Raw genomic sequence first — 16,709 nt, forward strand, 5'->3', positions numbered from 1 at the left:
GTTCTCAAATTTTCATCCCTCTCCTGACAATGAGTATGCGTGATTTCCTTTAATGTTTTACACCAATGGCAAAAATAGTTCGAGTTGAAACCCGCTACATAGCCTAGAACTTCATTTAAGCCCAAGTTATCAACAAGAATACCAGCAAGAGAAAAATAGATTCTAATTTTTTTTCCTCTTGCCGTTACCACCTCTGTCTCATGTCTTTGAAGATAATTTATTTCTTGAATCAAAATACGAATGACTTTTGAATTGGTGTAAATCTTCCTATCGGAAGCATGGCAAAGGAACACATGGTATCCAAACAAATGTGTCACCAACCGTTTGGATACCTTTGTGGGAACCGAGAGGGCTATTTACTTTTACGCCGTCATAGAAAACGAAAAGTGGAAGAACCGTTTTTCCTTGAAAAAGACAATGCTTTTTCGATTGCCAGTTGTCTCCTTGAATGAAGTTCGACAAAATATCCTTCTCTTTTTCAAGTTCTTCCACATACAGCATAACTGATTCATATACATGCGGTAAACTGAAAAAGGTTCGCAATGTTTTTCTCAAAGGGATAAACTGAGCAGTAACTGGTGCTATTTGCTTAATAATCCGACCATCCATTCTCTTATATTCCATGACATCGCCAACAGTAAAACTAATTGGATTTATAAATTGCCCAGCATCAGTAAAAACTTTAAGGCGCTTGTATTCACTTCTTACTGTTTCAAATGGCAACGTCACAGTTTACGTAATAAGGTTCAGGTGATATGTAAAACCATTTTCATCTTCCTTATTATTAAAAGCATTCAATATTGCCGGTTTCACAAGTGCCAAAACTTCATCGATAAATTCTTTAGTGTCATTTACAATATCTTGAACGTGATTGCGGGGTAAATTTGGCGCTGCATAAAGCTTACGAACAAAAACAAGTAGTGAGGTCTCCAATCTATCAAAAATGTGTTTAGGTGTCAAAGGAGGATTTTCATGCACTAACGGTTCGTGGATATCATTACTGACTTAAGATTCGTCGAAACTGTTCACAGACTGACTGCTCGTATGAACAGCACTTGATGAAACAACATCAGGATTATTAACCTGCACACAACTCTTGTGGAAATTAACAAGATGTTTTCTGTAAGATTTCCAATCGCAGAAGTCCCTATAACAATTTGGCTCTTGGTATTTGTATGCAGTTAATGTTGCATGCAAGTGGGAAACCTTTAAATGCAGATTTAATGCGTGAATAGATTGAAAATCTAAGCGACAATCCGGACAGCGCGGCATTTTGAATGTTCAACTTATAAGTGGAAATTCCACAAATTACTTAAATCCGGAATATGTAGGGATATCGAATGAAAATGTATTAAACTAATTATACAAGAAGAAAAATTCCCTGTCATAAAAATCAACCCTAGCTATCCAAAATATAGTACCCTGTTCACACAAGATCAAGCAGTTGTCACTCGATTTGATTTAAAATATAAGCTATCTCCAAGGAAAACCAGGACAACACAAGCAACTCAAAGAAGATTGAATGAGTAACAGAAATCGATTTATTTTCTTAAATTGAGACTAGCATTCTGTATCTAATTGTACTAAACCAGTTGTCTGCTACAATAGAATACTTTCCTGCTATCACACAAATCGCAAATTACCTACGTAAAGATAGGATAAATAATGAATTATTATCACAAAATATCGCAGAATAAAAAACAGAAATCGCACAATAATCCACAAAAGTAATAATAATAATAATGATAAATTAATTTAAAGGTTAAAAAATACCACTAGTTGCACAATTATATCACAATCGTCACCACAAAACGGAACGTGTGTCATCGTTGACGTTAGACTTTAAACTCGAGATCTTGGTATTCCTTTACCCTAGTCCCCACACATGGCACTTCAGGGTCCCACTGAGTCACCAATCCATACACCGCCTTCTGCAGGAACAGCCATGGATGCACACTTTGATGTGGGTAAAATGCATTAAGAGCATGATATGCCTTGAAGCAAACATCAACGGCTCTTAGTGGACTATCAACTCGATAGTAGAAGTTGTCCAGGTAAACATAAGAGTCTGTAATATCATTTAAATGGCTACCCACTACGATGGGAAACGGCTGGAGGGTTTTCTTGACAGCAGATAGTTTTTCTCTGAATCGATCGACTTCAGCTACCAGCGAGCTCGTAACCTGCGAAAAAATAATATATTTAGTAATGGTCAAAAATACATAAAATTTCTAGTACAAAGGGAAAATAAAATCTTACATTCACATGCAGCAGAAAACCGCTCTGAGTGTCCACAACAGACGTTTTACACCTTCCAACATTTATGGGACCAAATAATGCTGGGTTTAGATGTAGCGTCCTAACGGTGTCATCTGAAACGATAAAAAATACCGTCAACTCGCCACTACTATGCAATTACTTGTAATCTATTTGAAGCTGAAACATTTAAAAAAAATACATAATGAAATAAATCTCACTCGTGACAAATGAAGACCCACAATGTTTCAGGAATGAGAAACTTACAAGAGAATAACCCCACGACTGTCTCAGCACCTTGAATTCATCTAAATACTCAGCGACGGTCTCAATTTGACGCCGGGCCCCCTTCTTCCTGGAAGGTGTCACTTTTAAAGATTGAATAAGAACAGCAGAAGTTCGACTCCACCATTCAATGACTTTACTCATTGGCTCAAGACATCTCTTCAACCATGATAAGTCCCCGTTCAATGTACCTTGTGGATCTAGAAAATTCAGAATAATGATGACAACTGATTCGTGAAGATAACACATTGAAGTTTTACTATATGTAACAATGTTTCACTGTATTAACTTGGATATTCTATATCTTCTTCAGGTTGTGAATCAACTTGTCTTCTATTTCGGAAGCCTGCAGCTCGCAAGCCTTTGATGAAGCTCGTGTATTTATCATACAACTTGCCGTTTGGTTGACTAGCACCTTCTGTATCTCTTTTTGGTTTACGTGGCACATAATACGTAGCCTGCCAAAAAATGAAAGATTGCACAAACGTAACAAACAAAAAAATTTTTAAAATACATCATATACTTACTACAACTTCGGATGGAAAAACTCCCACCACCTCACTACGCAGCTCAAAAAACCTCTTTGGGGGTATTCTATTACAGTAATGAAATTTAATTAAAAACATAATAAACATACGCTATTAAAAATTTATGGCAATACATTCAGACACAACTCTTCATTTTCTGCGTGAAATGATCATTATCAAGGTATACTATATAATCTTAACTGATTGTGAAGAATCAATCTATAAATTTCTGAATGTTGAAAATTATACAATTTTTAAATAATACACAGCCAAATTACACATCCTGTAAAAAACCAAGAATAATAATTTTGGAGTTCAACATCTGTTAATAATTAATAGTTCATGGGGAATTTCGAGTGGGGGTGATCTGCACTATGGGGAATTTGGAGTGGAGGGTGGTCTGTACTATGAGGAATTTGGAGTGAAGGTGGTCTGTACTATGGGGATTTTGGAGTGGGGGGTGGTCTGTACTATAAGGCATTTGGAGTGGGGGTGACCTGTATTATGGGGAATTTGGAGTGGGGGTGGTCTGTACTGTTGGGAATTCGGAGTGGGGGGAAATCCGCCATGACAGGTACTATGGGGAATTTGGTGTGGGGGAATCCACCATGACAGGCACTATGGGAAATTTGGGTGAAAGGTCATTATCATAAATATAAGGGTTAACATAATTTAAAATACGCATAAATCACTACTGCGATTTCCAGAAGTATTAGCACTCATTCAGTACTAAAAATTTGAATATAAAAATGGATTATTTCTAAAAATCGCAAATAAATATTATTTTATACCAGTAATGAATAAAAATATATAAATTTTTCTAATTTTGCTAAAACTAAAATACATAAATGAGATAATAATACGTAAAATTAACATTAGAGACAGGTCATAGAAAGGAAAATCACAGTTTTTATTTTCAGCTAAATTCATTCCATAAAATGTTTATTTTGATTCATACTTCTTTAACCATAAAAAGTGGTATAGTTTGAGTAGATATATCAAAAACTCACAACAAATATAATTATTATGTTAGTAAGTATTCCACTTTTACTGCAACATAGGACATAAACATACTGGTTATTTTCAAAAACACTAAATGAATGTATGAATCAACAAATAATTTTGGTAACTGTTTAATTTGCTCGCTGAAATAATCGAATTTAACAGCAACATCGTATGTATGTACAACTTTCAAAAAATATAAATCAGATATACTGTTGATAAAAAATGTACAGCTCAAAAAATATGAATAAAAAATATTAGGAATATCGTATCTAGTCGAGTAGATTTGCTCATTTTGGGATGAAAACGTGAATCATAGAGAAAATTTCCACAATGGACAATTATTCATACAAACTTTACATTCCCTTTTTCGTTACTAAAAATTATTTTTGCTTGTAATAAAACATGTACAGCTTTCAAAAAATATAAATAAAAAATATTAGGAATATCGTATCTAGTCGCCCAGGTTTCCTGGATGAATATCAAATATCTCGCAAACCTGTATAATGGGGAGGAAAACGGAGGAAGTAACTGACCAACCTCTAGAGCCTATTTATCTGCATTTACTTATCTGTGTATGAAGAATATAAAGATAATACGAAAAGGCAACAGAATTTTTACTATATATTTAAAAAAAATTGGAAAAACCATAAATATTGTTCCATTTATTTCTTATGATGACATAAAGCATTGCATGCATGTACAAAAAACTCGGATCTTACGTGCTCAAAGGAAACAATTCTTTTGTCCAAAAACTAGATTAGTATACTGTCACTTGGACATGTGAACCATTTACTATTTATTAAAAGACACATTTAAATCATTCGGCTTATCCATCTTTTTAAAGTTAAAAAAATGTTATACTAATCTGTGAATGAAATGATTAGAATAACTGTAGAATTTATTTAAAGAATAGAACAAATTGTATCACAAAGAATTCTATACTGAAAGACGAACCTCCAAATACACTCTCTTAAAATTAAGTAGTATCATTTCAATTGTTGAAACAGCTAAAAGTGTTTTACAGACATCCAGTGATATTGCACTGGATCACCTAGTGGAATTCCGTCACCACTGGTTTAATCAGCGCTGATCACTGATTACTCAGTGTCAGTTAGGCATGACACTCAACATTCAAGACTTTGATGCTAATCTTTGCAAAAGTAGCTTATAAAACGCTCACTTTACTCTCACATCAATAAATGAGAGCCCGGCTGAAAATAGAATAATATATAATACATCACAACCATATGTGTGGAAACTCATAATCGTCATTAAGTCAATGTGTAGCGTCGCTTTAAGAAAATTCCAATGAGCCAGGCTCGAATTATTTCTAACACAGTCACCAGTTCATAATAACGGCCTTTTTGACTCGAGAAATGCCAAGTCCAGATCGACGACATTCGCGTACCAGACGACTGGAGGTTCATGCCTTTGTCGAGTGGAGCGCTGCATGATTAGTCGAGTCTATCATTTGGCTTAACTGGTATATTCAGTAACACTTTTTTAGTTAAGTCACTTAATGCTTCACCCAGTTAAGGTCGGAAAATCTTTGGTTCATGAACAATAATTAGAAATACTGATCAAGCCATTGATAATTTCACTGATTTAATTTAAAAGAGCATTGAAAAGTTTCTCTACAGATTCTCTAAATCGCTGAACCAGTGAAACCTGCTACTTGTCCAACTGTGCATCCCTGGAATGATTCAAATGAGTAAAATAAGTATTGCCATAAATATAAAGTGATCCACATGCCCAAGCGGCAGTATACTACTGCACTAACGGGGTGTGAAACTCTCATAGAAATTTCAGGTAACCAAGCCTCGAATTCGGCTTAATGAATTTCTGGATCCTTTCTTGCGATGTTTTATTCATTATATTTAGGTCCCAGTAAATTTTCATATTTTCGTATTCTCCGCACTAAAAGTACGTGACAGCAAAAGTTAGTAACATGGACGTCGTGAAAATACGTTAAGTATCATCACAAATTCCAACACCTATGATGCAAGTGAATTGAGCATTGAGTGATGAAGAATTTCACTCCGTATTAATTATATTCACGGAATATAACTTTGTAAATATAATTGTCAATGTTCTGTGACCGGATAACTTTAGAATACTGTATTCTACAAATATATCTTATTTCAGTGACAATATTCTCTGATTTTTTCAATGTCTGATCTTTTTTCACCAGTGAAACTCCAGAATCTCACCCCTCTCCCTGTAAAACAGCAGGATATTGTTTCAAACAATATCGGTTTCACTGGTTCAGCGATTTACAGAATCTGTAGAAAAACTTTGCAATGCTCTTTTAAATTAAGCCAGTGAAATTGTCAATGACTTGATCAGTATATATCTAATTTATATTTTTTGAAAGTTGTACACTTTTTATGGAAAGCAAGTAGTAATTTTTAATAATAGCAACAGTAATGTAAAATTTCTAAGAATAATTTCAATTTAGAGCAATTTTTACCACGTTTCACATTTTCATACAGAAAGCTTAGACGAATAAATACGATATTCCTAATATTGTTTACTTATATTTTGTTAAAGTTTCACATTTTTTATGAAAGAGTAATTTTCATTTAGGGAAATTTTCTTCATGTAAGACAGATGTATTATCGATTTATTTATTCGATTAACAATAGACAATAGAGAAATTAGTAAAATTTTCTGGGTATCACGAAAAAAATATTTTTTAGTAGTAATATGCCAGATTTTTTTTTATTTTCAAAATAATTTTGTTTGTGGCTAGTTTAAAAATATTGTTCTTCATTCAAAGTTTTTCTTGATTGATATATGGAGAGGTCTTCTTGTAAAATGCAGAATTTATATTCTAATTTTTTATTCTAAAATATTCTGTGAAAGGATAAAATAAAATTTCATTTGTGTAGTAATGTCCCTCTACTACAAATAATCTTAGTTCAAACATTTTTTTTTGGAAACATAATATTTAGTTTTGAATTGAACATTCTCTTGATAATAGTTTATGCTCGAAAGAATTTTTCAGTTTCTGTGTATTAAATTTTGTGACATTTTTCACATTGTTTTTCATTTGGAAATTTCTGGAGAATAATATGTGTTAAAGCAGATACATTTCGAATTTTGAAAGAAGAACTCAGTTAAAACAATACAACATTATTTACATGCAGAAAATAATGTTTGGTAATCTTGTTAGTAAACTGTGAAAGAAGTTAAAATTGTTATTTCATTCATTTTCTTAATGTGTTTGCTTAAGATATTAGGATTTGATATCAAGTGGCTAGAAGTTTTCTTTCATAAAGAGTCAACTCAATTATATGGTAAAGTGCTCGTTTAAGCTTTTAGAATTATGTTTAATACTAATCATATGCTAGTAAATTTGTAAAATTTTGAAATTGAAAAAAATTGAAAGATATGAAAATTTTCAAAATTAGTAAAGTTGTTAAAGTTTTTGAAAATTCGTAAGGTTTGGAAATTTAAAAAATTAAAAAATGGTAAAATTTTGGACATTACTTTAGTTGATAAATTTTTTGAAATTTAGTAAAATTCTGAAAATTGCTTCAGTTGATAAACTTTTTGAAAATTAGTAAAATTTTGAAATTTAAAAAAATTTTTTTAAATTTGATAACTTTCTAGGGTACACGTTAACCCCCGTTCGGAATTCTTCAGAGTACCTGTCGTGGCGCACCCCCACTCCAAATTTCCCATAGTACCTGTCATGGCGGATTTCCCATGATTTTAAAGGAACATTTTTTTTATCATAGACATGCTTGATTAATTATTACATTTTTAAGTATGCTCTTCTCGGTAACAAATACATAAACTCACCCTTTTAGTGACAGTTATACGGCCCCTTTTCACTTAAGAAGAGCAAATTTAGGTACGTTACAAAGAATTTAGAAACCTTTTTTAAAATTTTTTGAGAGGTTTTCCTGGAATAAATAAGGATAAAAGGACACTATGTTATTTTTTACGATTTTTGTGACACGCTTTTGGAGTTTTCCAACGAGAATTCTCTGGACTAGTGGGAAAAACCGGTTCATCGGGTATGTGTCTTTGCCCCATATGTTGGGGATAGACAAAGCTCCAAGTAAGTATAAAAGCGGGTGAGAGCTCTACACAACCTTCAGTATAGTTTCAATCTTGAGACCAATTGCCGCAAAATGTCTGAGAACAAACCAACTCACGCTGCTATTGCTGATATCCAAATCATTGCAGCCCAGGATTCATATACAGCCTCAATTGACATAGTAGGCGTACGGTCTGCATTGAAACGTCGCTTATCTGAGGTAAATGCTCCTCGACACGACATCTTGGGAATGCTTGTTAAATAGCATTGACTATAGAACAGCCTTTTTTGAAACTGGACACGGGTAACTGAAACCTGTGGAATTGGGGAAATTCAGCATTGTCTTCAGCACTTCCAACGGCAGCAAGGAAATCGCCTTTAATGTCCCTGGAGATAAAGAGGAGACCACCACAGGAGTTAGTGAAAAAAATGGCCCAATATACATTTTAAGAGCGAAAATTCAGTCTCCTAGCGAAATGCTTATTCGTCAGATTATTTCTGTTAAATTCGAATATTTCAGCGAGCAAGTTAAACCACAATTACCAAAATCATTTGTTGACTCACACGTTCATTTAGTTTTTTTGAAAATAACCAGTATGTTTACATCCTATATTGTAGCAAAAATGAAATACTTACTAACAGAATAATTATATTTATTGTTAGTTTTTGATTACATCTACTCAAACTATACCACTTCTTATTGTTAAAGAAGTATGAATCAAAATAAACATTTTACGGAATAAATTTAGCTGAAAATAAAAACTGTGATTTTCCTTTCTATGACCTGTCTCTAATGTTGATTTTACGTAATATTATCTCATTTATGTAGTGTAGTTTTTGTGGAATTAGGAAGATTTATTTATTTTCATTCATTATTGGTATAAAATAATATTTCTTCGCGATTTTTAGAAATAATCAATTTTTATATTCAAATTTTTTGTACTGCATGAGTGCTAATACTTCTGGAAATCGTTGGCGTCTCTGTTAATCTCGCAGTGAATAATAAATTCTGCTAGACCAGATCTGACTTTCCCATTCAAGAGACTCTTCTCGTATAAACCCAAAAATTTCTGGCCTTCTGCACTTGCATCTAAGAATGAGCGTACGGACTGTAAACAGACATACAATACTCAGAAAAATTATACCAAGGTACAATAAAAGTGCACACGAATTTTTCAAAATTGTAATTTTGACAAAACTTAAGTTTTTTATATCGCTGAATCTTAATCCACGCCCTTTTTTAGCTGGTTCAGGTATATTATTTTCTTCAGGATTTCGTTTTTCGAATAATAAAAAAATAATAAACTGCTGGTGGAAATTATCTACATGCCTGTTTTTTTAAGTATTTCTAAAGTGCCTGAATATTTATAATATGAATATAAAAATGTCTTCTTTTCAAACAGTAAAATTCAATACATATTCGCGTCTAAAAAGCCCAATTTGAAGACAAATCTTAACGATATAAAAAATATATATTGTAAAAAACGTGAAACTTCGATATTTTTGAAAAATTGGAATAACTCTGGAACTATTTAACACTTGCTTCAATTATTTTAAAGGTTGGTCAGCAAGGTATTCTTCTAAACTATAAAGACATTTTTAGATTTTTTCCCTGCATTCTGCTCTAGCGGAAAACTTGGTACAAAGTAACACAATTTGAAAAATCAGTAAATACTTACCAACAATAAAAAAATTTATTATGTACCCTACTTTATTAAAACTTTAATTATATTTATAGAAATATTATTTCTCTAAATTTTATTTTTAATTTGGTTAGTATATTTATTTTTTACGATTTTCTATGTGACTGAAGTTTGCAACGTTTATAAACGAAAATATAAAATTTCCAAAATTTATCTTAGTGATTATTTGCACCTGGTGACAGGTAACATAAAAAATAGTTTAATCCTAATAATTCTTAATAGCTGACTAAGTTTTGCACACCTAGGGACTATGAAAATTATATAGAAAATAATAAACATAAATTAATTTCCGTTTATAAATGTTGCAAACTTCAGTTACGTAATTTTGCCACTTTTTTGTACTTCGTTCGATCCTAGGGTAGAATCTAAGTGAAATATTCTAAAATTATCTTATCAATTTTAAAAAATACCATACAGTCTTACTTTTAAAATGAGCCAAAGAACTTTCATGAATGTTGATTATTTCCAGAGGTTTTACAATTTTTTGAAAACTAGAGACATCACTGAAAAAAACAATGAAAAAAAGTGCTTCCACATTATTGATATCAAACCTCCACGCTCTGAGTATCCGTGATTTCCTGCAATACTACTAAAAGTTTTTTTTCGAGCCCTAACTGCGGCACAACTTTCTCGACATCCTCCTTATTTAATGTAATTAACGTCGCAAAATCAATAAATTCCTCTGTAAAAAGAAAAAACTTTAAGATCCGCTCAGCATTTGTTGTAAAGGGAAATGTTGTGTGAACGCTAGGTTCACAATTTAAACACGTCTCTGCCACGCATGCGCGGCTGAGGCGACAGTCTCCAGCGGGCAGTAATTTGGAAAATTTGCAACAAGAATAATATAGCTAAATTGAAAACGAAAGATTTCTGTAAAGAAATCAGCAGGATATATTTGTCGCAATCAAAACTAGGTGATTTCGAAACTCACAGATACGAATCACGAACAAGAGCATTATGTAATAATGAACAATGTCGCCAGAGGACTACTAGATTTTGCATTGATTGCAACATGTATTGCTGCTTACATTGTTTCTCAGAAAATGTAAAAAAAATATATAAAATCCCTTAAAAAAAAAAGAGAGACCATGGATTCTCAAAGTTTAGACATTTATTCCACCCATTAGTGAGATTCCAGGTTAATTACAGACACGAAAAGCTTTGGAAAATGGTTCACAAAAAAAAAATAGGCACGAAAAATCACGTTTTTTTTTTGTTTAAACTGCATTTTGGGATAAGTAAATTTTTTGAGGAATTTCATTGGCCCCGTTGGAAAGAGGAGATCTTAAGCAATAAAAATATATGTGTCTCAATTTTTTCTAGTGTCGAATAGTCTTTGTTATTGGCCGTTGAAAAGCAGTGTACCGGTAGTGGCGTTTTGGCCGTTTAAGGGTTAAAAGGCGCAAAATTCTTCTCCCGGTTAAATGCAAATTCAGGCTACCACCAAATCAAGTTGGCACCGGAAAGCCAATTATTGACGACTATTATTACCCCCTACGGTCGTTTTAAGTATAACAGATTGCCTTTCGGCATCAACTGCGCCTCAGACCACTTTACAAAAAAAATCGAAAAAGTATTACGCGACATAACAAATATACTAATACATATCGATAACGTCATAATATTCGGGCAGACAGCAGAGGAACATGACGAAATCCTCAGAACTGCATTGAAACGGCTATATGAAGCCGGAATCACCCTCAATAAACATAAATGTAAATTCGCGGTCACAGAGATCGAGTTCTTAGGCCACATGATTTCGGGTAAAGGCATCGCTGTATACCCACGACGCGTAGCTGCCATAGTTGGTTTTCCGACCCGAAAAAACGAAACTGCGGTAATGCAATTTTTAGGAATGGTAAATTTCACCCCAAAGTACATACCAAACAAATCTCAGTTGTTAGAACTCCTTAACGTTTTATTGAAAGACAATGTAACCTTCAATTGGGTAGAAGCTCAGAATCGCGCGTTGAATGAAATTAAGACCTATGTTATGCGTACAATACGATTGAGGCTCATTCTCCCTAACCCTATATAGTCATTTATACAACAGGAAATGAGGCTGACTTTATAAATTTGCTTGTATGCATTTCCGTAAGCATTGAGAAAACATAACCCCAATGTTACCTCAATGTAATGCTATGCGAAATTTAATAACCTTTTTATATTTTAATTTTTGATAAGTTTGTAATCAAAATGTAATAATTTGTTAGCTTTATTTTTAAGAATTAATATACTATTTCATTGTAAAGAGATTAAAATAAAAAATTGACCTGTATGTAACCCGCGAAAACATAATCCTAAAGTTGCATCAATGTACACACGCACAACACAGGTCTTATATATAAAAATTAAAACCACCAATACGTACCTTTAAATCTTTCCACGAGACAGGATAGGTGTAGTACGTCCAAAAACTCGACAGTTATTTCTCCATCTCTGATAATCACAAAAAGCACAATTTCCACTTTCGAAACTTCGCTCGCGTATTCCAATTCTAAGACGAAACGCACTAAATAATTGCATTATGCATCATGAGTCATGGGCCTGTCAATTCAGCGGACCGAAAGAGAGCCTGGCGCATGCGCAATGCACCAGGCAGACAAATCTGGGACCACCGGCAATTAGTTGGCTGTGCTAACTTTTCGATAGTTGAAGGGCCTAATGCATTGCTGCAGCGGCCAATTAATACGCAACAATTATAACTGGTCACTGTGGCCAACGGACTTGGCTGCCCTGACAGTTTTAACATACGTTCTAACCAACTATTCTTATCCAACAAAAAATGGGTGTGTCAACCAACCATTTCTCTGAGTGTGACAATGCACATTCCTAATCACTCGGTGATTCAATAAGATCTAAAGAAAAATAAATATTACATACGAGGCCGTAATAAAAATTTGTAACGCTCTGGGGGGGGGGCACCACGAGGTTCACTCCAATGTTAAACATACACAGACCTTATAAAAAAAGCGACCGGAGGGGGGTCCAAACTGTCATGAAAAAGCGTTAAGTATTTTTTAAAGTCTCAGAAAATTATTTTTGGTGACTGTTTTGAAAATATTAAAAATCAGTTGTATCTGGATGGTCTGAAAGATCTAAATTCTAAAATCTGAAATTCTATCGAAGAACCTAGAACCTAATGGAATGAGAGTGTCCTGGAAATTTCTACTCAATATCTTTTGTTAGCTTTAGTCAATTTCCCGAGTACCCCATTCTATGAATTGAACGATTAAACCTAGAGGCGTAAAGAAAAGCAGGTATATCTGAAACGAGAGGGCGGAGCACCTCTGACACTCCTATTAGATCCCATCGTTTTTGTTGTTTTTCATGAAATATTTTCTATTTCTTTTTACCATCATGTCTACTTATAATTCTTTAAAAAATTTTAAATTCAAAAGCAAATTATTATCTTATATAAAAAAGGTATTATAATAAGATATAATAAGTCAATATGAATTGAAAATAAAATTCTCGGTTACAGAAGCTTAAAATTTATAACTTAACTTCAATTGAAATGTTTACTCAAATGGGCTTTCTGTCCACTATAAATAAATATCTATTTATCTATTAATGAGCAAAATATATTCAAGAAATAATTGTAAGAAAGACGCAAAGGCTTCAACCCATGTGAACGATGCAAATCATATACCGAAAATATCCAGCTAATCGTACCAAGATTTCGATATATAGAGGCCCTTCGTCCTGAAATTCGTGCCGAAATTTCTGTACACGTAGCCCTGTCATTAAAAAATGTACACTTTGACAATTGAAACGTTTATGGTTGAAATTAACATCAAAGAAACTGAGGCTCGAACTGAGCAGTATGGTATTTTAGATAAAAAATTAAGTGATAAAATATTAAAAACTATGCATTTACTTATACATATTCGTATTGTTTAAATTGAACCTAAATTTCTAATTCAGGTTGTACACTATTTAGAAATTATCTCAAGTTCAAAAATTATTTTAACACTTAAGGAAAAAATTTCCATTTTTAATTGTAACCAACTTTAGAAGATTGCACTAGGCGAACTTTCGAATAAGTATTTTAGTTTAAAATTGTTTAATTATTTAGAGTTATTCAGAGTTAAAACGTACCACAGAGATTCGTAGAGAATCCTTTAAAGAATTAAATTGAGTTAAGTAAAAAAAACTCCCTTATAAAAGTGACTCTTGTAGAAAATGGCGATTTAAGATTTTTGGTGGGAATTCGATTGTTTCAAGAGATTTTTTTTGAGAAAAGAAGCGTTTTATTATTTTATTGTTTCAAAAAAAATTTAGGAAAACAATTATGTCTTATTTTACTATGTATTAAAAAACGAGATTTCGAACAAATACTTTTATCAAAATATGTATTAGATTTTTAAAGAATTTTATATGCAAAAAGCCCAGTTTCGGAAAAATGTTGATTATCTAGTTCTGCACTGCAATAATTGAAATGTACATAATGTTTCAAAATCGATAATCATATAAATAAAAATGTTCACAATTTAAAAACTTCAAATACAACCCCGTTTCAACATAAAAGCATTACAAATCATATATAGTATTGTTCAAAATAAAATAGCAACAAAATTTCAGTTTTACAATTTGAAGGACCTAAAATTAAAAATAGAATAGTGTCCAACATTGAACAATTGTACAATTCTGCAATTGTTTCATTTCAAATGTAAAGGCTCAATAGTTGAAATTTTTCCAAATGAAAACTTTCATAATCAAATCATATCAACTTTAAGTGCTAAAAATTAGAGGAGAATTTCATACTCAATAAGTATGAAATTTCATATGTGTAAATAGTTTGGAGTTACAAAATTTTGAATTTGTTATTAGTTATTGTCAGTTTATTGTTATTTTCCTAGATCGTCGGGTAACACATAGTTCTAATTGCTCCAGTGATCATTAATATTTTCAGAAAACTCTATTATCGATTGAAAATCTATTCGGCGACAGCGCCTCTTTCGCTGCTTTTACTCATAACAACTGTTAAGAGGGGATGGATGCTTGTGCGGGTAGAGAGACACAGCAGGTTGGGTCAAGATTTTCGCCGACAGCGCCGTCTACATTTATCATGACCTACTAATAATTCTATCCCCACTCCGCCGCCACTTGCCGCATCTACTGTTATAATATCTTTGCGTCTACGGGAGCGGTGGGGCCAAGGCGCATATTGAAAGCCAAACCGAACGTGCCAGTGATTTTCTGTTTCTCGATTCTCGCGCTTGTCTTCGCCAGCCATATCTGTAGCTGATTCGGAGCTGTATCTGCACGCCGAAAATATTAAAATTAAAGAGGACCTAAAATTATTATATTTATGATTATGATAAAATTAATTAATTTCTATTACGCTTTCTTTTTAAACAAGGGACATTTTCGAGATCCTAAATAAATTTAACAAAAAATTGTTTTCGTACTTTAGATTTGCAGTGAAATTTCAAGAATTATATTTTTAACTAAATTTAAAATTTAAATGAAATTAAAATCAATTTAAAAAGTAAGGAAATTTTAGTTCAATTCAGAAGTTAATTAAATTTAAAAATTTAATAAAGTTTAGTTAAATTAATTCCTCATCTGGTTTCTTTTAAAAGAGACGTTTTCGAGATACGATATACATAAGTTCAAAAATATTCATGTCAAATTTTAGAATTGTAGCGAAATTTAAAAAATTATTTTAAAAACTTTAATTTTTACAAAAATATTGAATTGAAGGTTCAAATACTTCACTGTATAAATTTATTCTACGTGTATTTTTAAATCCTAAAATATTTTATTATTTTTTTGCATAATTAAGGTACAACTGAAGTAATATTTACACTTCTCTGTTGTGTCGAATTGACAATTTACATTTAATTACAAGGAAACATTTAAGGTTTTCACTAATCATTTAATTATTTATCAAAATTTTATTAAAATTCTGTTTTGTTTTTTATTATGTCAAGCGTATAATATTTTTTCTCATAATTTGATTAATTACAAAAACCAGGAACTAGAATGTATCTTGCACATTAAAACTTAATTTTAAAAGGTTGAGGGCAGTTAACCACTTGCAATTATTATGCACATCAGAATTCACAACTTCAAAGAAATCCAAATAGTTTATAGAAATAATTAAAAGAATCGAAGAATCCACCAAAATTCAAAAGAAATATAAGGCGTATTGGGGTGCATCTCAGCAATTAAGCCTATTACAAAAAACGGAAAAGGAAAGAATTGCAAAGAATGAAAACAATTCATTAATTTTTTGCGAACCGGGAAATGAACGGAAATTTGTTACCTTGATTAAAACGACCACCTGAATTTCTTAGTATTTTAAAAATTATTATATTAATTGGTGTTTTTCTGTAAATATAGTTATATTATTTCATATTTGTAGAAAAATTCCTACGAAGGATTGAAAAAATTTTTTATTTTATTTATTTCTTCAATTTTATTTCTTTTAAGTTTGCAATAACCAAGAAAAACTATCCAATTAGGGCTTTTAAGTGTTTAAAAATCGTGATTTATTTATTTCATAAATAGTTTCGAAATAATTTTCACATTTTACATATCAGCTGGTTTTCAGGTAAGAAAGTCACGAAGAGGATCACAGGGTCTTTTATTATCTCAAACTTGTAACTTACGCTTTGACTTACAGATAATGAAACACCTCGTATCAGTTACGAGGGTGAATCAAATATTAACCGGAATTCTTTTTTAATATTTATTTATTTATAAAACAATACAAAAATACTATTGATTATTTTTCTGCATAGTCTCCTTCACGCTCTACAAATTTTTTCCAGTGGTTTGGAAGCTTGTTAATTCCTTGCTCGTAGAAACTTTGAGGTCGATTCATCAACCAATTGCGCACGAATTCCTCAACATCTTGATCGTTGTCAAATCGCA

At 32.2% G+C, this 16,709-nt stretch overlaps 1 long non-coding RNA gene across 1 annotated transcript; it reads right to left on the reverse strand.

Moving 5' to 3' along the window:
* Positions 1-1,741: 1,741 nt before the first annotated feature.
* On the reverse strand, positions 1,742-2,672 carry LOC117175175. The gene is made up of 3 exons (XR_004467446.1): positions 2,524-2,672; positions 2,260-2,372; positions 1,742-2,183 (listed from the first exon to the last, which is right to left on the reverse strand). It is a non-coding gene; the product is annotated as an uncharacterized LOC117175175 (long non-coding RNA).
* Positions 2,673-16,709: the final 14,037 nt, after the last annotated feature.

The sequence above is a fragment of the Belonocnema kinseyi genome, chromosome 6 (assembly GCF_010883055.1).
Source record: "Belonocnema kinseyi isolate 2016_QV_RU_SX_M_011 chromosome 6, B_treatae_v1, whole genome shotgun sequence".
Lineage (NCBI taxonomy): Eukaryota > Metazoa > Arthropoda > Insecta > Hymenoptera > Cynipidae > Belonocnema > Belonocnema kinseyi.